Source organism: Hippocampus zosterae, chromosome 1, assembly GCF_025434085.1.
Source record: "Hippocampus zosterae strain Florida chromosome 1, ASM2543408v3, whole genome shotgun sequence".
Lineage (NCBI taxonomy): Eukaryota > Metazoa > Chordata > Actinopteri > Syngnathiformes > Syngnathidae > Hippocampus > Hippocampus zosterae.
In genome coordinates, this window is record NC_067451.1 from 17,027,502 (window position 1) to 17,053,486 (window position 25,985).

The 25,985-nt window shown below is 40.7% G+C and overlaps 1 protein-coding gene across 1 annotated transcript in view; it reads right to left on the reverse strand.

The window, feature by feature from the left end:
• The window catches only part of lingo2 (leucine rich repeat and Ig domain containing 2), a 210,572-nt gene that overhangs the window by 130,728 nt on the left and 53,859 nt on the right, over positions 1-25,985 (reverse strand). Inside the window, exon 3 of the mRNA XM_052064755.1 lies at positions 2,935-3,035. The gene's annotated coding sequence lies outside the window, so the exon portion shown is untranslated. The remainder of the gene's footprint in view (positions 1-2,934; positions 3,036-25,985) is intronic.

A 25,985-nucleotide genomic window follows, 5' to 3' on the forward strand; every position in this document is an offset into this window, starting at 1 on the left:
ATAGTCAATAGCGCCAACATTCTCCTCAGCAAAGATGTTGCCGTTGCAAACACTCGGCCGTAAAGACACGACCATCAAGCGTCGAGATTCTCCTCTAAATAAATGTCACAGCCCGAAATGCTGGAAACAGTGAAGAAAAGCAAATATTTCAGCCTGTGTAAAATGTGATCGTCATGATCATCCAAATGATGTCATCCGTGTGAAAAAAAACCCCACAGTTGTTGATGAAAAAGTTTACCTTCAGACGTGCACAAGCAACCTGGACACGGTTTGTGTGTCTGACTCAAGTGTGGCCTTGACAGAAGGCGCCGGCTTTGCCAGGTGGGCGAACATCCCATGGCGTGACGATAACGGCGGTGAGTAGGGTGACGAAGGCCTTTCGATGAAATTTATGTGCACCTCTTGCGTGTGTGTGTGCGCGCGAGTGCAAGTGCGTGTGGTTGCATGACTTTCAACAAATGTGTGTTTATTGATCCTTTCTGAGTCATATTAATGCACCTAGCACCTAGAATCCTAGTTTGAAGCCCTTAACTTTCAGCAAACTCTAACGTCAGCTTAAAGCCCAAGCGGGAAATCCTATTACCGACCTGAAATTCTTACTAGAACCCAAAACATTTGTTTAAATCCTAAATTAGAAACACAAACCCTCAGCCCTGCTTGAAACCCTAATCTAAAATCATACTCGCTACTTGAAAGCCTATCGCTGGTTTGAAGCCCAAATTTAAAATGCTTTGCGGGAAACCTTCACTTGAAACCTCTGTCAGATTTGAATCATTAAAATTTGCTTGAAACCATCTTCTGAAAAACCAACCTTGACTTTAATCCAACACCTTTTCTTGAAACCCTAATTTTATAACATTTACTTGAAACCCTAAGTCTATCTTTAAACTCTCAGTTTTGTGTGAAACCCTTTTCCTGGCTTGAAACCCACATTTAAAACACTAACTTATGTTTGAAATCGAAATGCTACTTCTCATTCTATCGATATTTTTACGCACACACAAACTGAACGAAATGCACACTATAAAATGATAAAATCCAGAATGAATGGGAGTCAATTTCTACTCCAGGAGGAATCCAAAACCATTTAATTTTTTTATGACATTCAATTGTGCAGACGTACCTCACGTTTTTGTCTGTGTAGCGCAGATTGTGGATGTCGCTGCTGTTATTCCCTTCCTTTCTGTCCCAGTTCGAGCGTTCCAAGTTAGCTCTCTGAGCATCAAACTAATCTGTGAGTCACTGAGTCCTATTTCCAGTCGCACTGTTTATGCCAAAGGCGACATTAGAGGGGGAAAAAAAGAAAAGAAAAGAAAGGAAAATCGCATGAGGGATTTGTGGCGAATAAAAAAAAGCTATTAGCAAAGATTGAAGTGATTTGAAACGTCCAGTTCCAACAAATGAGGACTCTGTTATTACTGGTTTTACTGGTGCGAAGATAAAGCAGTGGAAATTTGTTTTCAAAGATTCTTCCTTCGATATGACTGGGTCTCGTGGTAAAGTTGAGCATCAGTCATTACTGATTAATAATAATAATAATCCCTCCCAAAAAAGATGTTTTATAATTGTTTTCCTATGGTAGAAAAAGAAAGCTAACTAAAGATAGACAACACTATTTATTTTCCAGTGCTCACATAGTGTACCTTGTTTGTTGAAGAAAAATATTCCGAATACTGACGTGTGGTGAAAAAGCAGTATTTTCCATTTCCCACAAAACCTTGTTTATTAACTTTTAACTGTTTGATCATTAAAACAAAAAAAAAAAAATCACAAACCTAATTGTGATTTAGCTATTTGCTGATGGAGCAACCGTAATTCTTGGCCCTATATTTACTTGGTATCGGCTCGAGACCATATCGCACAGCACTTGCAACTGCCGCTGCACTCAACGTTCAAACTTTAAACTTGGTTTGAAACCTGACTTAATCCTTGTCCGAAACCCGAACTCAACCCTGGCATGAAACGCTAATTGGAAATCCTACACAAGGCGAGAAAGCCGATCCCTAGTTTGAAACCTTAACACTTGCCTGAAACCCTAATTTGTAAAAATACACCTTTGAAACCTTAGCACACAGATATCACAGTGCAGAGGTACTGGGTTCAATTCCAACTCCGGGCTCCCTGTGTGGAATTTGAAAGTTCTCCCCGGGCCTGTGTGGGTTTTTTTCAGGTACTCCGGTTTCCTCCCACATTCCAAAAACATGCATGGCAGGCTCATTAAACACTCTAAAATGACCCTAGGTGAAGAGTGTGAGTGAGGTTGTTTGTCTGTGTCCGCCCTGTGAATGGCTGACAACCGGTTCGGGGTGTCCCCCGCCTACTGCCCGAAGATGGCTGTGGTCGGCTCCGGCACCCTCAGCGACGCTTGTAAGGATAAGGGGATCGTAAAATGGATGGATGGATGAAACCTTAGCACAAGCCCGAAAACCTCATTTGAAACCCGAGTTAAAAACCATGACATATAACCCAAATTTTAAACCATGACAATGGTTTGGAAAATTTACTTTGAAACTAAGCCCATTTTGAAATGGTAAACCTACACTGAAACCCTTCTCTAAAAACCCTAACCCTGGCCGCATTTGATAATCCAAAGCCTAAAAGCCTAATTTGAAACAATGAGGCTGCCCTTCGTTCCTTGTTGTAAACCCCAATTTTTGAACCCTGAACAAAGTTGAAATATTTCTTTGAAATCACGATGCCATGTTGAAGCCCTAAACTTGTATTGAAACCCTAATTTGAAACACACGGTGTGGTTTGAAACCCTAATCCTAAACTGAAACGCAACCCTAGCCCTGAAAACCTTTTGCTAATTTGACAAATTAGTCTTGGATGTGCATATTTAAACTGTCATCATATCAATAAATTGAACTCTCGCCTCCTATAAATGAGTCATAAAACTCGAAACCAGAAAATGGCAACAGCGTCTTCTCATACCTGCGAGGCTACCCGACGTCGGAATTCTCGTTGACCACTGAAGACGTCGATCCGAGACCTGGGCTTGCGTGGGACGCTCCTCGCAGGTTCCTGCCCGTGGGCTGAAAAGCAGAAGAAACAAATGAAAGGCGACGTGGTGAGTGAGCTCGCCCACTTGAACCAACTGAGCCGCCGAAATGTGCCGCCATCCGGAATAAAACAATCCTGGAAGAAATGTCAGTCCGAGCGAGAGCGGGAGAAAAACGCGCAGTCCTCGCATGGCCGACTTGTTCATTTTTACGCCTAAACGGCAAAACCGTGTCGGCTCATTGTGCTGCCGTTGCAATGTGGAAAGACAAGCAAGCGGGGATGCTTTTTTTTTTTGGGTTTAACTTAGGAGAGCTCCCGAAACAACTTTGCTCACCCGCCTCTTACATTTATTTTCTATGCTAGACCCAAAAATGTTCACGAATAAATTGACCGGCTGTATGACGAGCCCTTTTTCAACGTTTAACTTGGCAAGCTCCTGAAAACTACAACTGCTGACCTTTGCTCTTCTTCCAGCTGTTAATGTTGTTTCTCAAGTACCCTAAAAATAGTCAGTCATAGATCAAATTGACCCACTGCATATTTTAACAATGTTGTCCGTTTCACAAATAGAATTGATAGTAATGTTTTGTTTTGTTTTCCACTGTTGATGCTTCCCCCCCCCCCCCCCATTTGCTTCTTTGGTACAACAAAGGTCATGGGTCAAATTGACCGCCACGCACTTAACCCTCCTGTTATTGTGTGGGTAAAATTTATTTGTTTACACCATTTAACCATTCGAGGTTTAGCTTGAAAAGCTCCTGAAATGACAACTGCTCTTAATTGTTCATTTGTTTCTTCAGTACACAGAGTGTTTATGGGTCAAAATGACCCCCTGCATGCTTAAACATTGTTCTTGTCTGGATGTTTTCACATTAAAAAAAAAGGCAAATGCTAATATGTATATTAGCCATAAAAATATGAAATAAATACAGCATCCATTTTTTTAAAGCAGGCCATTTTGACCTTTGACAAACATGATGGTTAGAAAGGAGTAGAAAAGAGTCAAAAAGTCCAAGACGGCGACATATTTACACGATTGATGATGGTTGTCAACACTCAGAGAAAATAACATTTGACGCATCCCTGCCGCTTTAGCTGTTTGTTTGATGTCTCAGAGATTATCATCTGCAAACCTGTCAATGCCCTTATTGATTATGTCTGGGGACTTAGCCACGAGCTGTCAAAAACTGGGTTATGGTAAGTGTCAGAAAATGTGATTAGAAGGAAAAAGTAGCGGAAAAAAAGCCCCACAGAAATGCTCATGGGTCAATGTTGTGATAAGTATTGAATACTATGACAATCTGGTCGCTTTCCTAAAAAGAAGACCAAGTATTGATAATGCTTGAACACAAAAGGAAAAGATTTGGGTTGTAATGAAATATTTGGTTAAGACTGATGAGTGCTCACCATTCTTCCTCAATTGCTTCAAGTCATAATTAATTAACGAATTCCACATCATCGACAGAATCTTCTTCTATGTGGTTCTTTACAAGGGCAGCTGCTGATCCGCCTCCAAGAGTGATTTGAGTGTGGTGCCACGCGGCAGTTTGCAAGGCCGCTTAATTGAAGAAAAGGCTTAATGAGGCTCCCCAGAGGATTGGAATGTAGGCCTCCTAAATGGCTCAGGTAGGGAAAGACACGGTCAACAGGATCAGAGTAAAAGCCTGTGAAATTGCCATGAGAGGGCTTAGCTGCGACATGCCGAATTTAGTCCATAAAATCTTCAAGTTAAATATTGGGGGAGGTGTGCTTTCTTTTCATTTTATTCATAACAAGCAGTACGATTAAAAAAGGACATGACAAATAAGTATCGAAAGACGTTATGGAATGTTAGGGTACCATTGTGCAGTAATACCATCCAATGACAGCTGTGTGACAATGTGCACATCATTGAGCAAAGATAAAGTGATTGGTGGTGTGATACAATACTTTGGCGGTTGTGCAGTCAGTACAGATAACCGTCACACGAGTGGCAGTAATTGTAGTACAATTTTAGGTGTGCAAATATACCAAAAGTCCTTGGGCGCTTGAAAGTCTCTGGTGCTGTGGAATATAGATCAAGGACAATTGTTCAAGTATCTACAGAGCTGGAGCTACAATGATCAATTAATTTATTGTTTATTTGTTTTTATGCATTTTTTTCTTCATATTTGATTTACTAAAGTATTACACACACTTATTGAACACATACAATACGTGTAAAGTGAGATTTAATTCATTGGAATATTGAACCAGTCCTTGCCTTGACAAACTGATACCATGGTTTTTGCTTCCAATGTACAGTGTTTCAATGATTGTTTAAATATCATACTGTAGATGTTATCATATTAACAAGAACACCTTGCAGTTTTGTAGACATAAATCGCAGAGGCAGACATTCCGTCAGACTGATGTAAGTAAGGTCTGTCAGTCTGAAATACGGATGGCAACACACTGACAGTTTCACCAGACTGATAATGACCACCTCGGATAAACTTCTAATAAAAAGCTGAAATGCTCAGAGAAAAAGTGATCTGAATAATATTCATTATTCCATACAAGATTTAACAGTGTTACATCAACAGAATCAAAGTAATACACTGTGAAGTCAGAATGATGTGTAATGGTAATGTTTGCACTTGTGTTTCATGTGATTTAGAGTTTTGTCTCCTCCTCGTGTGTCCAAAAGTTGGCCATCCACAAGGTTTGCGAGCCCATCATTTCTCCATCTGACAGCCACACATCAAACAGGAGTGGGCAGAGATAAATGGCAGGGACATAGAAGTCGGATCAATTCCATCCAGCGAGGTTCCTCGCTGGGAAACAAAAGACCACGGCTGTCGACAAAGCTCAAGTCACTTCAACGAGTCCTTCAAAGGGAACATGCTGAGTTTAATTAATTTATTTATTTTAAAACAAGTGTCACCGCGGTGGTGGTTTACAAAGAGGTTTGCTTGATTTGTGTCACGCTGAGAGAATACTGTGGATTTTGGTAGGGGGCTTAGGTGCTTTCAGCCTTTTGCATTTAATTTATTTGCATGCTGTGGTGTGATATAAGGTCCAGTTCTGTATCTACTATGCCAAGAGTCCATAACGTGCTCCAGTGCAATTGTGAATTGTATTTTAGTATGGAACTGCCTGGCATGCCAACCACCTACTGATGCCGTAAACACAGGGCGCAGTTGGCCTCTGATGAATGTTGTTAGCATGACATTTGCGGTCTCATTTGAAACAACACAGCTTTTCTGTGTTGGTTACCTTCTAAAAAAATGCATGAGTGTTTCCAAGTTTTTGTTTACAGATCCCATGGCCACTGCAAGGAAAAGAATCTAGGTCTGCCACTGGTACCATTAGCCTCCACAAAAGATTGACAGAGTAGAAACTGTCGTCCCCGCAAACAAGCAACAGGAAGCTAACAATGGAATGCAGCCAGAGTAGGTCTTGTGTGCTTTGAATTCAATTGGAAAAGCTTTCAGATGATATGGTTAAAACAAATGGCTGCAGTGCAATAACTCCATAGATTTTATCACGTAAAACTCAGGATGCAGGAATTACCACAGCATCACTGGAGTGATTACACCGCAACATGCAATTAGTTTCAGATGGTTGCCAAGGACAACAGACATGCACTGCTACATGAACTTAGTATGATTGGAACTAAGCTTCGAATGTGAGCGAGGCTTCATAAAAAGAACTAAAGAGCCCTCATTGATTTCCTTTCTTTATCTGTCTCTTCAAATAGACGAGACAAGAAGCTAATTCAACACTTGGCCGTGTGTATTTCATATGCACATGAAGAATGAAAAAAGAGAAGACAACAGACAGGGTAAGGAGAGTCTGTTCAAAAGGTCACATAAATGTCAGACACGAGTCGGGACAAACTTTTCCTCGCAGGCGGTAGCGTAAACTTTGAATAAAACAGTAAGGGGAAGGGGGAAAAAAGGTTAAAGAAGGCGACACAGAAAGTGAAGACAGACAAGAAAAGAAATGCACCCTTCTAAATCAGAGCTACGGAAATAATGACAAGGTGAAAGAACCAGGGTAAGAATAATATTAGCTCGACTTTGAAGCTCAAAGCAAATCAACAAACTCCGGCACTTTATTGCCATTGTTCAAAGCCACTTTGGTCACTTAATTAGGTATACCTCCATTGATACTATCAGTATCAATCAACCAATCAACTCAGTTTGATTTATAAAGGACATTTCACACACAAGGAAAACCGCATGTCCTTTACAGTGGTTAAAATCAATGAGAATAAATGCACCAATAGTGGAAACAACAATAAAGTGAAGAGCATTTGAACATAAAAATAGGGAAAACAGATCATAGAGTACAATGACATGATACGCAGACGACATCCACGAGCAAGTCTACTTTCGACCCAGTCCTCCAGAAATATAGCTTTTGCTCTGAGTCCAGTGTAGACCAGAAGTAGAAAAACTCTTGTGAGAATAAATATGGCATAGCGTGTAATTGTGGCACCAGGAGTGGCCCTAACTGAGTGCCTCTGAGGCTCTCTGACCTGACGTTTTCCTCCTTCTAACACAATGGAGAGTAATATATATATCTGTATAGATAGATAGATAGATAGATAGATAGATAGATAGATAGATAGATAGATAGATAGATAGATAGATAGATAGATAGATAGATAGATAGATAGATAGATAGATAGATAGATAGATAGATAGATAGATAGATAGATAGATAGATAGATAGATAGATAGATAGATAGATAGATAGATAGATAGATAGATAGATAGATAGATAGATAGATAGATAGATAGATAGATCAGCAGAATCAGCATTGTGCTTTTTTCCCCCCTGCTTTCAACCAGTCTAAATGTGTAATATCACAGTTACATTTGAATCACTGTAATAAGCTGTTTCAGCAAATTAGCAATATAAAGTAATGATTTTGTTTTTCTGATAATGTTATAGAAGAGGTAGTGACAGTAGTAATTGTGCTATCAATACTAGTTACAGTGTTTTTGATGGGAACAGTAGGAGCACTTGTAGTAGTAGTAGTGATGATGGTGGTGGTGGTGTTGGTGAGAGTAGTACAAGTAGTAATAGTGCTCGTGTTGATGATATGTAAATGGTACTAGCAGTAATGAAGAGTCGTGTTGGTAATAGTCGTAGTTCAAGGCTCAAATTCAAAATTCCTCGTGGCACAGTTTTGCAAATCAATTACCAGTACTTAGATTCAGGAGTAACTTTCTAATTTTGTGGAGCAATTTTTAAAGTAAATCCCATGGACGTCAAGCAAGGGTTTCATGAAACGATAACAAATATTACAATATAACCAATGAACAATTGGTTGTTTTCTTTTTTGTAGAATCGATAGCTTAAGTTCCGTAAAATCAGTTGTCAACATTTATTGCTCAGATCTAAAAAAATCTGAATAAAAGTAAAAACTCAGGAATCTATTTTAAAAACAAACAATACGAGAGTAGTAACATGCTGTAATATCTGTTTCTTGTTATTTATTTATTTGAGGGCTGCGTTAGTTGAGTCAGGGGTGACGTCAGAAGGGGTGTTCACACGGCAAGATTTGGTCCGGGGCTGCCCCAGTAGAGCGTTCACATGTGCAAATTAGCTCCGGCGTAGCCCCGGAAAAAGGCTTACACCGGACCAAATTTGATCCACCTCAAGGAGGTGGTTTAAAAATTTGCTCAACTGTGTGCATCCTTGTCCACACTGAAATGCATTACAATACTTTTAACCTAATAGGCCACTCCTCTTGGCTGACATACACGGTGCCAATTTTAGGTTAACTTAGCATTTAGTATGTCTTGCTCAGCATCCCTTTGAAAGTCTGTTACTTGTCACAAATGTATCTTATTTGCTCCCACAAAGGCAATGATTACTGACTTAGGAGTGACTCTGCAGCATGTACAGGAAAATAATGTTTCGTAAATGCAGAGAGGAGATTCAATGTTCTAACTCACATCAGCGATCAATAGAGCAATATCAGAGTGAGCTAAATCGCTGATTAAACACCATCACATTGTTAGCCTTGGGGGTCGCATCTGATTGCTTTTAATAAAAGACATGAAGATACGCTCCTCAAGTATCTTGTCCAGAACATTTAGCATGGCTAATGTTTTGCTCAAGGACCTGTTGAGACTGCATTAATGGGCTCTAAGTCACATGCCCTAGACCACCATTTTGATTTCACGTTTCACGTTAGCATTACAATAATTCTCTTTTGGAATAGCACTTAAATACAGGTCAAAATTTGCGCCACACTTTCCTAAGCATGTTGATCTCTTGCGAAATTGTACCGCATACCAATTGTTAGCATTTTATTTGATGAACTTAATGCCCAACTACATGGCAAGATGTAAAATCCTCATTAAACTGCTTTACCACTTTGTCACATCCCGTTGCTATCTGTATACATGTTAGCATACCCAATGTTAGCATGTTATCAGTTCTAAGAGGCCAAGTATCAGACAACAGGGCAAAATGTAAAATCCTTATTAATTTGCCTTCATACTTCTCTGTACTCATGTTGCTACCCTGCTTACCAGGATAGCAAATCTTAGCCTTTTTTATTCTTTTTAGGCATAGTCCCAGACTACAGAATGTCTATCTATCTTGGTATATATTACTACATTAAGATAAATGATAGTATTTTATTAGTTTTCATTAAGACATAGTGACTACACTTTTTTCATAGGCCGTGGTTCTCTGTCAATATCTTTTTTTTTTAATTCTATGCACACATGCACTATATATAGCTGAGTGAAGTGATTTAAAAAATATTTTTAAAAATCTGGCCCCCGAAGCTGAAACACCCTGCCACGCAAGCAAGAAACAGATTAAGATTGATACTGACAATCCCAATGTGATAGCATCTGGCAACACATCTAGATTTAATTGGACACTTCTTTTGCAAAGGGGCCCCTGCAGTAAAAAGAGACGGGCAAATAGGGCTAAAATAAGCGTGGGAAAATATCTGCAAGAACACAAAAAATGAAAAAGAAAAAATGAAAGGCACAATCGCGTGTTTTGGGAACAACAACATTTCTTCTTTGACTGCATAATCCTCAGCATTGGGCTAAAGTGATTAGCTTTCCCTCTGCGCTCAACAGCCCACGTCTTCGCCCAATTTGTCCATCTCTTGGAAATGTGCAGCGGCTCGTGGCTTCTCCAAGCCAACTGGATGAGCTGTTGGCAGGAGATGGTCAGTGGCCAGGTGCTAAGGAGGGATTGCGTGCTATCAAAAAGGGGATTGTGTTGAGTCAGCTTTCTGCAAATAGTGTGGCCGCATCACGAGGTAGCTTTGGAGAGCCTGGCCAAGCTCACAAGTGATTGCAGGGCTAAGTGAAACACTGACTCATGTATGGTGAGCTCCTGAGACAACCTCATAGCGATTGGAATGCTCTGGAAGAAAAGAGTATGTTGCAGCTCCGAAACAAAGAGAGCTTTTATGTTGTTTTATTTTTCAAACATACACTTTATTAATACGTTTCACATTGAAGCTAATACAGACACGTCGATGTTGGACTACGCGTCTTCTCAACTGCCATCTAACTCGAGAGGTGTTCAAGGGCCGCCTCCGAAAAAACATAAAGTAATAATCACTTCACTGACACTCAGAAAAGCGAAAATAATGCAACAAAACAGAAAATCAATTGAATAACAAACAGTCTCCTAAAAATATGCCTATTATAGCAATTCTGAATCCACTTAATGTTATGTAAGCTTATGAAGAAGGAAATAATGAGAAGCTATGAAAGATTAAATTCTTTAATTAAACCAGGGGTGCCCAAACATTTTGACCGAAGAGCGACTTTTTGATCAACCAACCTCCCGCGATCGACCCGTTACCGCGCACGCACATACACACACACGCCATGATGAGCAACAGCCCGACACGGAGGCATGCGACGCACTTTTGCAGCCAGTTAACTGTTGTAGCTCACACGTACTGTTTGAAAGTGCTTCCCATGGCCCTCTAGATTCCTATTCTTTGTCCATACCTTGGTGAATTGCACACGAAACAAACTTTGAATGAGAATAATGATAACGATGAAATATATTGTGCACCAGCTCTGATTACAATCTGCAATTGCAGACTGCTGAGTGCTAACGAATTCCGGTCACGCAGGTCACACGCCACCATAGGTTAAAGATTTACCGGCTTTATTTTATTTTATTTTTAAAATACTTTTTGTGAAAATAAGACTGATTGGATGATTAGAGTGCAGTGTACATGAACACAAAAAATATATATTACGAACATGCACAAATACATACAAATGGTTGTTTTGTTTTGTTTTTTTTCTCCTCAACACCCTTCGCGATCGTGTTGGGACCAGTCCGCGATCTACCGGTCGATCGCGATCGACGTAATGGGGACACTGCTTTAAACTGTGATTTAATCACTACCACCACCACTCCAACTATTACTGCTCTAGGGATAAAGCCCTTCCCCCAAGGACGTTCGCCTCGTTGGCCTCTGCACTTCCCTTACAACTATTCAGTGCCGGGCAATATACAAAAATAATGTATCACTGTACTGTATGAATTTATGTCACGATATATTTTCAGTTATTCTATTTTTGTAAAAAAAGCATGTCACACTTTTAACGGGAGACTATCAGCGATTTTCTGTGCGCCCCAACATGAAGCATGTGATCTTTTGAGACACCTCAGAGATAACTGTTTTGGTGTATCCGTCCTAGTCATCTAAATAACAAATTGAACAAACACAAAAAAAAAAAAAAAACAAGTTGAGACCTGCACTGGATATTCAACAAGAAAAAGGTTAATGGTTGTTCCAGGTGATCATAGTTATGTGAAAGTAATGTGGAATGGACGTACAAGGCTCACTTGGGGAGTCCCACCACTTGTGTGCCGTAATAGTAGTTGTACAAGTCGATATTTGACTTTGGTCTATAGTCTGATGTAGGTTTGTTCTAACCATTGTCATCTGCCTCTGCACTTCACTATATGCACGCTCTCCCATAAGGAGGGGGAAGACTGCCATTAAATGGTCATGCACAACCCTGTACGTTGACAAACAGGCCGTGAATTTTGCTTTGTCCTCACTTATCAGGGCCCATCATCTGAAGAACTGAGCAAAATGACCACTGTGCAAACATGTTCACACCTCACAATTTTCTTTTCTTTTTTTTTTAATCGCCTCTTCAGAGTCAGGCTCATGAAACTTCAATTTCATGGGTGCTGGCGATGGTGCTAATGGGATACTGGTTTCCAGACAATAAGAATCCCTCTAATAAATCCGCAACGTGCTATACAGTGCATGGTACCTGTACTTAATAGCCAAAGTACCAAAAAAATGGTATGAGTTACATGTGTGTCACAGTGTAATGTGTCCGTATGACATAATGAATTATTCTTGAGCTTAGCGCCTCTGTAAATGTTTATTTGTGTGGCACATGAACATATGATTTTTCTTCTCTGGTATTTAACTTGATGAATGTTGACATCTATTAAAAATGGTTTTTTTCTTCTTTTTTTCTGCCCGAGCAGCACTTTGAAGGAAATAATGAAATATGGCAAAGAATGTCTAATGTTTGATTCGATGTGAGGATTACATCTTTGCCAAAGGAATTTAACGTGACGTTTTGTACTGATTTACAGGTATTAACAATAAAAAAATAAAAAAATTAAAAAAGAGAATAGCCACTAATAAACCTCTTTGCCCCAATACTGTACTACTTTTATATTGACGTTGGGTTTGTTCGATTCTGTCGATGCACTTATTGTCACTTAGGATAGAGGGCTTGATCATTATGACACAGGAGGTGTTCGCACATGTTCAATTACCTTTTGTCCTTGCTGGGAAACAATGCTTTTATCGCTTCGAGTGATGGAATGCCTCCAGCTAAACGCAAAAAACAATTACCAATTTCAACAAGCAATTATAATCACACATACAAGGGAAAAAACATACTGTGGCCTCTCTTGAGAATTGGACAACTTTGGTAGTTCCAAATACCAAGGCATTACAGAATTATTAAGCTTTTTAAAAGAGCATGAAAACCACAAATCACTTTACCCATATGATGGATGACTTGCATGAATGGTCGAGTGATCTGAAGCGGGCCCTGTCATGTTCCTGTCCTTGGCCTGGCCAGCAGGTGGCAGACTGAGCAGACTTTCTGGCTGCACACCTGCTGCCAATCTTTCAATCAAGGAACTGTGTATTTAAGAACCAACAATCTGTCTGCTGGTTGTCGGAATATTGTTATGCCTTGATGCTTCCTTGCCCGTAGACTATTTTTGCTATAGATCTCGTCGTGTTTCGCTCTTGAACTCTTGGTACCAATGGTTTTGTAAGTATTGGATTTTATTTTGTGAATTGGCTTTCTCTTGCCTGTATTTTGGATACATTGTTTTTGTTTGTCTTCGCGATCCTTATTTTCCTCCCTTGCCTTTTGTGCAAGCGCTTTTTGTTGTTCGTTTTTTGTGCCCTCTGGTCCTTGTTTTGACCAGCAGTTTATGTTACTACTTTGTCGGTGTGATTTTTTTTTTTTTACATTAAATATGTTTTGCTTCGGAGACCTTGTCTGGCGTCTACACTTTTGGGTTCCAAAACTTGATTCGGTTAGACCGAATCGTGACAGGCCCCTGGTCAAATTTGAGCATGTTCTCCCTTGTGATTAAAGTCCAGCCAAGGCCTGAGTGTTGGATGTCTCTTAGATACGATTATGAGCAGGGGTGTGTAAGGAGTGGGGTTTTTTTCCCAATCGTGTGGATTCGCTCACAGTTAAAACATGGTAAAGGTGATGAAGATCAGTACGCATGTACTTTATTTAAGGTGCTACGTTCCGGTTGTACAGTGAAACTCTACAACAAAATAATGTTTGCAGCAAGAAATTTTTCACAACAGCGTTTTTTTCACTGTAACAAATTTGATCTCGGATGTAAACGCACACACACAAATGTATGTGTACATGCACACACAATCGTATGTGTACTCTTTATTTTAATTTCAATAGTGCATAAGTATGAGCACACACTTATTTGACACTTCATACTGTCAGTGTAGAAAGAAAAAAAGGGAAAGAAATTGTGAAATTTACGATCAGCATTCACTTTCACTTACATCTATTTCTTGGATAATGTATTTTATTTTGCTTCGTGTTTCATTTTAATCACTTTTACCCTCTCTTCCAGCATCAGCTGGATCTTCTTGTCTGAGCTGTTTGACATCCAAAGGTCCGTTTTGGAGCCATTTTAGCAATGCAATGTCCATGCTTGTCTGAATCTAACAATAACAAATACTTCTTGGACTTCTTGCTTTTCTTTCTACCATCTCACTGTCTCTAACTCAACCTCCCTCAATCGCCACCCAAGACGGCTTTCTCAGCTAATGTCATGCAATGAACTTTTTAGCCAGCCACGGGACGCTTCCTAGTCCCCAATGGCCATAGTTAGCTCTGGATGGCTAAAAACCTTACGCTAACTGAGCGCTTCTCTCTCATTAGCTTGTAATACAAGGAAACGCTCATTTATTTGAATGTCCGTCGAGCCATAAGCGATTTACTCTGAGCAGCTAATCAGATGCATTCCAATCTATCTTCTACGGATCTAGCTTCAGTATCTACACACATAGACAGTGAGGTCCCTCTTGGCCAATCGGAGGCCAGGATGATGCTCTGTAAGCCAATTGCAGAGCAGCTATGAGTATGTTGCATTCAGGAAACTCGCAGCTAGTGATGGGTCCAGCGACACCGATGCATTGACACATGCGCCGGGCTCACAGAGCAAACCACGTGTCGATGCATGTGCTGGCTCATTACGTCACGTGATTGACACGTGAACTGCGTTGACACAGTCCAGGCTTCTAATTGACACACCGGCTGCGTTGACACAGTCCAGGCTGCTAATTGACACATCGACTGTGTTGACACAGTCCAGGCTGCTAATTGACACGTGAACTGCACCGGTGCAGTTTAGACTGCATCGGCTGCTTGGCACAGTACTGGCTGCGCCACTTAGTCCAGGGGGCGTCGACTCAGTGCAGAGGGCGTTGACGCAGCAAAAGCCCGCCACACAGTGTTTATAAGGAACACCTGCCGAAACAAGCCAGACCTCACTCACGCTCGCTTGTCGAAGCTCGTGTCAGTGCAGACTTCGTGTTCGTGCCTTGCCTTCCTTGCCGATTATGGAGCAGAGACGCAAATCATCCGCCGTGTGGGACCATTTTGATGTCCTGGAGAGTAAGGTATTATTTATTTATTTATTCAAATCGTCTTCTGTCGCCGAGAGCCTCTCGGCGAGAGGCACTCGCCGAGTGCCTCTCAGATTATTGACGTGTTGTACCATTCCAATCCGAATACATTTCAAGGTAACTCTTAGTTACTTCTTATTCACATGTCATTACAGGTGAAATGTCGAATTTGCCAAGTCAATTCGCCAACAGAAGCACCTCCACCATGCTGAGGCATTATCGGGCCAAGCATGAGAATGAAGTTCGCGATACACCCGGTATTGCGCCAGGTATACAAACGTTCTCATCTTTTCACGGTTGCTATGTTGATGATTGACAATCAGTAATTATTGGTTGACTCTCCACTCCATGTTTGACAATCAAGGTTCCAGGAAGCAGCTGTACTGGAAGGACCAACACACTTCTTTCCCAAACCTCTCCCACCTCGCAAAGGAGTTCCTTTGTACGCCAGCCACATCCGTCCCTTGTGAGCGTGTGTTCTTCACAGCAGGAGAAATTGCTTGTAAAGGACGCAACAGGCTGAAGTTTAAAACATTGGAGCATCTTATTTTTCTCAAAATGTGAAATCAAAGCCCACAAGCATCCTCATTCAAATGATCTTCACATTATTTGAACACATTGAATGTTGCAAAATGAATGCATGGATGTGAATGATATTGTATACACTTCATCAAATCGATGAATGACCTTATGAAAATGTCTTGGAACAGTTGTAGATGCAAAACCGTGCTGGCAGCTACATAATAGATAATAAAAGAAAAATATCCCAAACCATAGGGATCCTCCCAAAACTAAGGATGTGCTGAATAAAATCCTTGTACACACTTTTATTACTTCCATATTTGACCTAGTGTGTGGAAATATGGGGAAATGCCAGTAAAACACTGTTTTAAAACTACAATACAAAGCAATCAGAACAATCACTGGCTCCAAATAGACGGAACCCACAAATCCACTGTTTATCAAATTAAACAATGAAATCTCATGACCTGGTTGACTTGAAAATCGCCCAATTAATGTACAAAGCACACAATAACCTCCTTTGCCAAAACATCCAGAAGCTTTTTAAAATTCGAGAAAGTTGTCATAATTTAAGGGGTACTAACCTATACAGAAAAATCCAAAACACGAACAAACATCACGCAAAGGAGTGTATCTGTAATGGGTGTAAATCTATGGAATGATTCTGAAACGGACCAGTAAAATGAGTAACTCTCTTGCTGAGATTAAAAATGAATTTGAGAGTAGTACAAGACAACTACACAAATCAGAATTAAGCTAATAAATTCGATACACCCATGAAATATAGCAATACATCAGGAATACATTGATGAGATTATTTAATATATTAATGAAATGTAGCATCCATTATGAATATGAGAAAATCGACATATACTTGTGCTCCAATGAGTATGTACTGCATATACAAACCTAAAGTTGTAAAAATGTATAAGTACAGCATACATAAGGGTAAAAGCATTTGTTGATATGTAGACTTTCTTTTCTATTTTGAAAAATGATCAATTCATATATAAGAAGGGGTAGGACTCTAGGTTTTTTTTTACTTCTTTCTACTCCTTTGAACACATATTTGTAATGATGACTATTTTCCTTTTTTTATATCTTACCTTCACTTTTTGCCAATTTATTACCGAATTGTATATTTTATATGTTCAATATACAAAAAAATTATCAGTCAGTTCAGTCTGTTGAGTGGGTTGGATGCAGGGATCTTGAAGGTCCAGCAGGTGGCAGTGGTCAGTGACACAGTATCAGCACAGTATCAACACAGTGTGTCAGTGTGTCGACACGCCTCATGAGGCCTCATGGACCCATCACTACTCGCAGCTGTGACCGAAATAAACATTGTTCACTATGTAAACCAGTGTGGTGGTTGCTGCTGCCGTTTCCGAACGAAACATTAGAGGTCGCTGTGTGATTAGACTTCATTGTAGTGAATGTCTTCGCAAGAATGGAGCAGAGAAAATGATTTCGTATAACGCAACAGGGTTTTTTTTTCGTCGCAGGTGGGGCAGTAGAATGGGAATGGTGTTAATGCATGAAGATTTTTTTCACATTAGGGGGTATTTTCACCCATGTAGGTTTCGTTCTTTCGGAGTTTCACTGTAGTTTTAACTGAATCCCACTTCTGCCACCAATTTGTTCAGTGGTTTGAATTCACCATTCACCTGCAACCTGGCTAGTTGTATGCAAGCACCAGCTGCTAGGGTGATGTTTGATATTTAACCTGATCCCCAAACTTCTGTCAGTTGAGGATAAACGCACATCAAAATGTCAGCTCCTTCATTCAATTGGCCGCACGTCGACGAGATGCGGTCGTCGTTTAGCGAGGGATCCCAGCTGTGACAAATGCAATCTCTTAAGCTTGACCTTTCCTCATGGACAATCTTAAGCGACTCCAACCGACCGGAGAATGATATAGTGGAGGAAAAAAAGTCAGCGTGGAAGAAGACCCTAATTCATTTCCTGACATGTCTGCTGTTCTTCTCTTCAGCACTACCAGTTGCCATTTCGGCAGGGACCCTTCAAATCGATCACAGCACGGTCAAGGTTCTGTGATTTAGCAGCCTGAAAATCAATATAGGGCCCCCCAACAAAGACCAGTACACTTTCTATTCTTTATTTGCATAGATCAGCAACTAAATATATTTACATTTGGTCCATTTAGTCCACCCCTCCTGTAAAGTCACATTGACTACAATTAAAGGGGAGATATTTTGGGAAAGTGACTTTTTGATTGATTATTTAGACATACTGGACACGGAATCCTCAGTTTACCAAACCCCAAACATGTGAGGTTTTGAGAAATTGCATAATGCCCTGTGTAAGAAACACCATGGCATGGTGATGCAACAACATAGACAAAGGAGACAACAGGCACAGAAGTTCACCGGAAATGGAATATATCCTTTACTGGCTTTGAGGTTTGTCTCGTAGATGATGCAGCCTTTTTTTCTTTCTCTACCCTAGTATATGGCCAAATTACACACCTTTGCACTGTTTCTTCTTGTGTGTCTCACAACTGAAATGATAACGTACTGAAATAAAGTGTAAATTGTGGGATAGTGGTACACCCTCTCACTGTATGAATCATCCGAATCACTTGGTCAAGAATACTCCCCTGCTTTTTGTTTTGCATTAGTTTTCTCTTCAAGAACCACAAGTGTTTCTAATGGTCCCAGTATTGGCACCAATTTGAGGTTTCAAACTGTGTGCGATACTGTCGTTTGCGCAGGGGTTTTATAATGCAAGCTCACAGGGCACAGGAAGACACACTCGATTACTGTCGTACTTCTTGTTTGTCAATCAATAGTGTGATACTGTATATATGGTTGTGCATGTTTACATGACCTCTTCTGCATTAGCGTAGGTTCATGACAGACTGTAGCGCTTTCTGACTTTCTCTGAAATTCAGGTACCTGTAACCGTGTATGGTGGACTCTGAACCTCAATATTTGGGTCGCTTTTTTTAACTCATTCAGTACCACCCAATTCTAGACCAAGTCTGAAAAGACGTTTAAAAACGTCTTTGGGAGTGAATGAGTTAAGTTTCTCCGTGGCCTCCTGTGGGGTTAAGATCAGGGGATGTTGATGATATTTGTCAACTGTGGACTGGTGAAGCCCTTTGTTGACTAAAGGCTATATTAATAAATTGGACTTAATTAATTGCCTGACTACACGTCAAGTGTGAGATCAGATGACATGACCAAATGCTTTTTTTGCGAGTTGCCTGCAGGCCTATTCGAAAAATTTCTCCACCGATGACCTGGCAGATGAATGCATCATTATTTATTTATTTATTTTTAACAGACAACCAAAAAAACTCCTACAATCACCTCTTGGAGACTATTGATGTGAAAAAAGTTTCTCTTCAAACGAAAGGTCTAAATTAATGATGACAGTCTTACGGTAATGTAGAAGCTGCAGTGGAGTCTCCTCACCCCACCCTTAGCCAAAGGGAAAGCTGGCGGCAAATTGCTTAATTTAATAGGCTCATAGTTGTGTAATGATATAGAAATGTTGTAATAAGATGTATGATATGGTTGCTTGGATTTATTTTTAAGGTTGCACTCGTTTATTCTGATGTTACCCTGCTGATATGTCATGCTGCTTTTCCAAGAAGCACTTAGTGTTTTAGGTCATTAAGGAGAACATGAAAAAAAACACGTTAACTTCAACTTCTATTCATTTCTTTTTTGTTATTTTATAGGAAATGGATATGAGTGCTGAATGTAGGTGTTTTATTTCATCGCTCCATTCTCTTGAAAGTTTATCATCTCCTTGCTAACCGAGTTGACTTGCGACGAAAGGCTGACCTCACCTCAGACTGGTCGCAACTCACTTGTAGGGCAATAGGGAACGAGGCAGCTGTGTGAACAGCTACTTTACTCACGCTACCATTTGTTGCATCCTCTTTTAAGATCGGTCTACACACAAGGCGTCAGATCTGAACACAAGGAAACTCAACACTGAAGTGTGTATTCTACCCATGTTTTACAACGATCCCATGTCAGCATGAGAACACACACATCATGCCTGCAAGTAGACCTTGCACCCTTGAATCATCAATCACTTGATGATATCAGTACTCCCTTAGTGGAGACACACACACCTTTGGAAAACACCACTTAATACAAGCTCATTAGTTTAAGAGAAACCGAGTCAGATGCCACGTCATAAGTTTCGGAACTGCCCCTCTGATGATATAAATGTGTTGTGAATCTCTTACACCTGCGCACTCGTGATCCCCAGCCATTGTCTGTACACCGCGGGTGCCCAGAATATTCTGCAAATAAAACCTTTGAAGGTACTGTTCATCGGCTCCAGCCTATAGTTATGTAACCAAGATCCTCATCGTCCGAAATGAACGAACATGCGAAGGAAGAGTAAGGACGACTCTCTTCCCCAACAACACCTAACTCCATCATTAACTTATTAAATGCTTGGGAAAAATACTGTACATAAAAAGGTTGATATGGGGTGTCCATCACTTGTTTAGTAAGTGAACCAAGATTCTATTCTGCACCGTTCGGTTCATGAAAGAAGTTGAAGTCAAACATACTGTAGGTGATTTGTGACCAAAGGGCACGACTGATGCCATTTACCATTTTAAGAGGTCAGCTGTAGGGAACTCTGGTTCCTCAAGAGCCATATCCTGCCTGTTTTAGATCCCTCCCTACTCCACACACTTGATTCAACTGTTCATGATTGTTTCAGGCCTCTACAGGGCTTGCTGATGAGCTAATGATTTGAATCAGGTGTGTTGGAGTAGGGTGGGATCTAAAACGGGCAGGATATGTCTCTCGAGGAACCGGAGTTCCCTACCCCTGTAATAGGTCAACCATTAAATTTTACATGGTTCTACAATGTCACTCGGTGTGATAAAAAAACATCAATCCGTCCATCCAAGCATCAATTTTCTAATCCTTTCATCCTCACGAGGGTCGCGGCTGTGCTGGAGCCTATCCCAGCTGTCTTTGGGCAGTAGGCGGGGGATACCCTGAACTGGTTGCCAGACACTCGCCGGGCACACACAGACGGACTACCATTTGCACTCACACCTATGGACAATTTTGTGTGTTCCATAAGCCTGCCATGCATGTTTTTGTGGGAGGAAACTGGAGTCCCCGGAGAAAACCCACGCAGGCATGGTGAAAAGATGCAAACTCACAAAAACTTTCAAACTCCATCTTTAGGTGAAGACATTTTTGAGAAGAAAGCACTGAACTGTACTTTAAAAGGCATCCAATTGCATAACTTGTTTACAGTATGGGGTCATTTACAGTCCCTCACTTCATCCATTTTGTGCAAAATGGATCTTGTTTCTTTTCACTATAGAAGCTCATCAGTCCAAGATAAGAAGATAAATTTGGGAATGAAGTTGCCCAAACCTAAACTGAACTGAACACCTGATCTCTATCTTCAAACTAAGAAGTGTTTGTGTGTGTGTGTGTGTGTGTGTGTGTGTGTGTGTGTGCAGGGGGGGGGGCACAAATGCGCTGATTGTCTAATCAGCGCATTTGTTCATTTTGTGTATGTCGTGCCCTCATGCAGTGGATTGCTGGGTGTTTACACAACGTAACACTTGCAGGTCAATTGGAATGAGGCCTCATTTACCAGCGATGTGCTCTGCTTTGCACTTGGTGTCACGGGTTAAGGCTTCACAATAAAAGCACAAACCGATGTGTGTTTTTCATGTTGTCGATGGTGACGTGCCGACACTACCTCGGTCTTTTGACCCAATGAACCTTTGTAACCCATCTCCCAGCCGCACAAGTCGTTGGTTTGCGTAATGCGGAAAAGAAATAAGTGACTCCATCGTCTGGCTCCTATTATCCGCCCACTCAATGTCATTACCTGGCAAGTGTTAATGATGATGGAGATGGCCAAGAGAGGTGAATGGAGCGTAATGGGCTGAAAAGCTGGCTTTGGAACAAAACTACCCCCCACCCCCAACACACACACACACGTCACACACACACACACACACACACACACACACACACAACAATCGATAGTGGGGACGTGACTGGAAGCCAACGTGGGCTTTTGCTCCACTTCTCATTATAATAGGAATAGCATTGATTCCTCTCTTGCTACGCGATCAGAGTCATCAATTGTATTGGCCAGTTCTTTCTAAGTGATTTGGAAAACAAACAAACATGTTCATAATGGGCTCATTTCATTTGAAAAGATATGCTCATTTCATCTTCGGAGGGCAGTTCATGCTTCAAGTTATGCAATTCCCAATGTGGCCTACTTTGGATATGCACAAGTTTGTGTACAGGCCCTTAAATATTATGTTCACCCAGTGGGCATCTAAATTGTCAATTCAACATCAGTGTGACATCCAAATCAAATCTTCAACATCAAATTGATGTAAAATTGGTGTCACGTGCCCACCGGGAAGATAGGCATTCACCGTTAAATATAATGTACGTAAATATGTAGAAACCAATAACCAATAATCTCATTAGTCTGTATCTCACTAAATATTGTGTATACACAATATGCTACGTTAGGGTTACATACATTCAAACAGACCACTGTTAAATATTTGGGGACGGTGTTAGAAACACCATGGCACTGTTACTTCAAATTACATTACAGTACTTATAATGTATTTCACTTGTATTAGTCCAACAAAATACTATAAGGGTACTACTTAGATTGCTTTTGACAATGCTAGTTAAGTCAGCTATCCGTCAACGTGGCAAATTACACATCCAGACTTGGATATTTATTATTTTAATAATACAGGAATTATTGAACATGACACACGTCACACATTGGCTTCGCCTCGTGCGCGCAGACAGATAGACAGAGTTTTCGGGCCTTCGCTGTATTTTCCCCCCCAAAGTATGGGTAGGATCATTAAAACATGCGCTCAAGCTAGTGCGACCGGATGAAATTTTTAACCAGCATAGAAAAGTTGGCCGCATTTGCAAGCCCATTGGGCGCACTGTGGAGCCATCAACATTAAACACAGCATCGCAGTTTGTAGTTGACCACTGAAAATATTAACGTGGTACATTAAAGGTACATGTTCGATGAAATATGGAACATGAAATCTGTAGACATGAAATATAATGTACAATGATACACCACAGATGCACAGCAATTTAATAGCATGTAAATATGGTATATTTGATGATATGTTTTAAATATGGTTCATAATGTGTATATAGACCTCCCAACAGAATGTAAATATGGTCAATTAGCAGTACGTACAATGCATACATTGTGGTGTAATTATGTATAGTACATTTGAGGAGCATATACCTGTACAGTACATCAAGTATGATCTAAATATGGTACCGTACATTCAATGTGGGTAGACCAAATACGATGGGGCTGTATGCCGTGGTGAAGGCTATTGGAAATGTATTTTGTAGAAGAGTATGTGAAATATACATTGGTGCAAGTTAAGGTCCTTGATTTATAACAGCTGTGAAAAAAAAAACATTGAGTGGATGTTTTTCCTCACCACTGCCCTGTTATCTCCCATTTATTTATTTCGTGTGTGTGTGTGTGTGTTCCCAGAGCACAACAGCGACGCATCGTTAGGATGATTAATTGGCTTCTGACGTGCTTTCATCTTAATGAAATAATTCTGAAGGGTGCTCTGACCTCACGGCAAGGGGGAAAAAAGCCAACTTCATCCTGAGCTATGGAGTATCTTATTTTTATTCTTGTTCTTTCTTTTTTAATTATTTCAACTTCATGGCCGCACATTTATTTTCCCACTTTATCATCTTGTTTTCATGGATGCACGGTGTGGTGTGTGCATTGAGTCAAACACAATAAATCCACATAAACAAGTACAGCATTTTATTTTTTGTAATATGGATTTTATATTTAAAGCAAAGTCACGGCCAGTTGTAAAATTTTCTCGGTAATAAAAAACATGTCAAATCACCAAACTTGGTGGCTTTGCCCACAATGATGAAAACTTAAATGCCTCAAAATGTAGTGTCTCTGATTTGTTTTTAGTACATGAGCTTGATTTACATATGATATCCATCAGACTCACTAGTCAAGTCAAGTCAACTGTATTTATAGAGCACTTTCAAACAGCCATCGCTGCATACAAAGTGCTGTACATGGAGCAATTTAACGTGCACAATAAACAGTAAAACAAATCGGTAATAAAGACGGTAGAAAGCACGATACAGTCAAACCAAGAACAAATCTAAGTCATGCTGAGTCGAATGCCAAAGAATACAAGTGAGTTTTGAGGAGGGTTTTGAAGATGGGCAGCGAGGAGGCTTGCCGAATGTTCAGTGGGAGGTCATTCCAGAGAGAGGGACCAGCAACAGAAAAGGCTCGATCCCCTCTGAGCCTCAGTTTAGTTCTTGGTACTTCTAACAAAGTCTGGTCCACAGACCTGAGGCGCCGGGCAGGTGTGTAGGGGCGGATGAGCTCAGAGAGGTAAGGTGGCGCGAGATTATTCCGATAAACTCTAATAATTCTAAAATGTATAAAGTGAACACCGTGTCCTTGCAGAGACTGCTATGAAGGTGTTGTTTTTTAGTCATTGCAGCGGACTCAAACAAGCACATATCACCTCTACAAGGAATGTGTTGCCGTGGCCAGTTCACAGCTCTCAACCTCACCGGGAGGGAAATTGCAAAGGGAGTTGGTTTATAATCCTCATGTTGGGATGAGTTTGTCTCTCAAGAACACCTAGAAATAGTCTAATTGTCCCTAAAATGGCCGCTTCAAACCAAAATGGCATACCTCCTGTGTCTTTTTGGTCATGGCTTATTGAGACGTTTTCAGCAGAACTTGGCAAAGTCTGGTCTGAGGGGGGGCCACAAATGGCCCAACCACAAATTTTGACTGTGACCATGAAATGAAAATACAGTATAAAATATGCTTTGCTTTTATTTCGAAAGATATGCTTTTATTTGATGTGCCGCATGGAAGAACCTCTATTTGTGTATGCGGCGTTGCCAACTTAGTGACGTGTCTCGATATTTGGGAGTACTGACTAGTAGGGGCTAATATCCACCCAGACGCACGATCGGAAGTGCAATTGCCCATGTCACATGCACGGCCAACTACATCATCGGCAAGGGGGACAGCTTGTAGTTTAATTGCCAATGTCATGCACTGACCCTAGCGGCTCTATTTATGTTTCCACAATGACCGCATACTCATGCGCACTGCACTCTGACCGCCCTAATTTTAATACAAATGAGGAATGCCTCTATGACTGGCCGGAAAAAAAGACTATTCCTATCCCACAATGGTGCACAAAGGGGGTATACATTTTTAACGGAGTTATGAGTGCTCTTTTTGGAGCAATTCACAGTGTTTGGTCCCTTAAATGGCCTTGCATTGTATTCTGCCTGACTACACGTGACGTGTGCTCCATTAGAATGTCTGGTCTATGTGTCCGATGAAATAAAGCCTCTCGGCCAGTAATTGTAAAAATATATAAACAAGTGAAAGCAGCAAGCCAGCGAATGGGTTTTACCCCCCCCCCCCCCCCTCTTTACACCCCCCTGAGTCGTTTTTCTGAGTAATGACTGCGGTCCAGCTGCCTCCATGTTGCAGCACACTCGTAAGAGCATCTTCTGCAATGCTCGGACAGGATACCCTTGGCCTTCGCAAAGCAGGGTGCTCTTTGCATATTTATTGAAGAATCTCGCACAGTCCATTAAACAACTACAGGAACAAACATCTATGCCCATTCAACAGTATTAAACAATTGTTAGAAGTGTTACTATACATTTTCTTGTTGCTGTGATGCATTTTCATGTACAAACATTACAATTTTGAGGCTAAATATAGTGAATTGTATTTTGGTATACTGTACAGGGTGTGGCCAAAAGTAGGAACGCATCTTGGATTTCATTAAATGTACACTTACCGCATATCATACCATATGCCATGAAGTTGCATACCATATGCAATGCCATAAAGATACCTGAAAATTGAACTAAAATTCAAAGTAGGGTTTCAAAATAGCGTTTTCTTGGGTTACTTCCATCATTCTTTTTTTCCTTCTACCCCCTCACTCTCTTCCTCCATTCTCTCCATCCTGCTTTCCTTCCCTATTTTCATCTACTCTCTCTTTGTTGTTGTTTGCTTTGTTCCATCCTTTCTTCCTCCTTTCATTCTTTCCTTTCTTCCTTCCTTCTATCCTCCCTCTTAGTCTTCTATCCTTCCTTCATTCTCTACGCTCCTTCAACCCTCCCTCACTCCCTTCCTCTATCATCCTTCCTTCATGTCATCTATCCTCCCCACCCTGTCTATT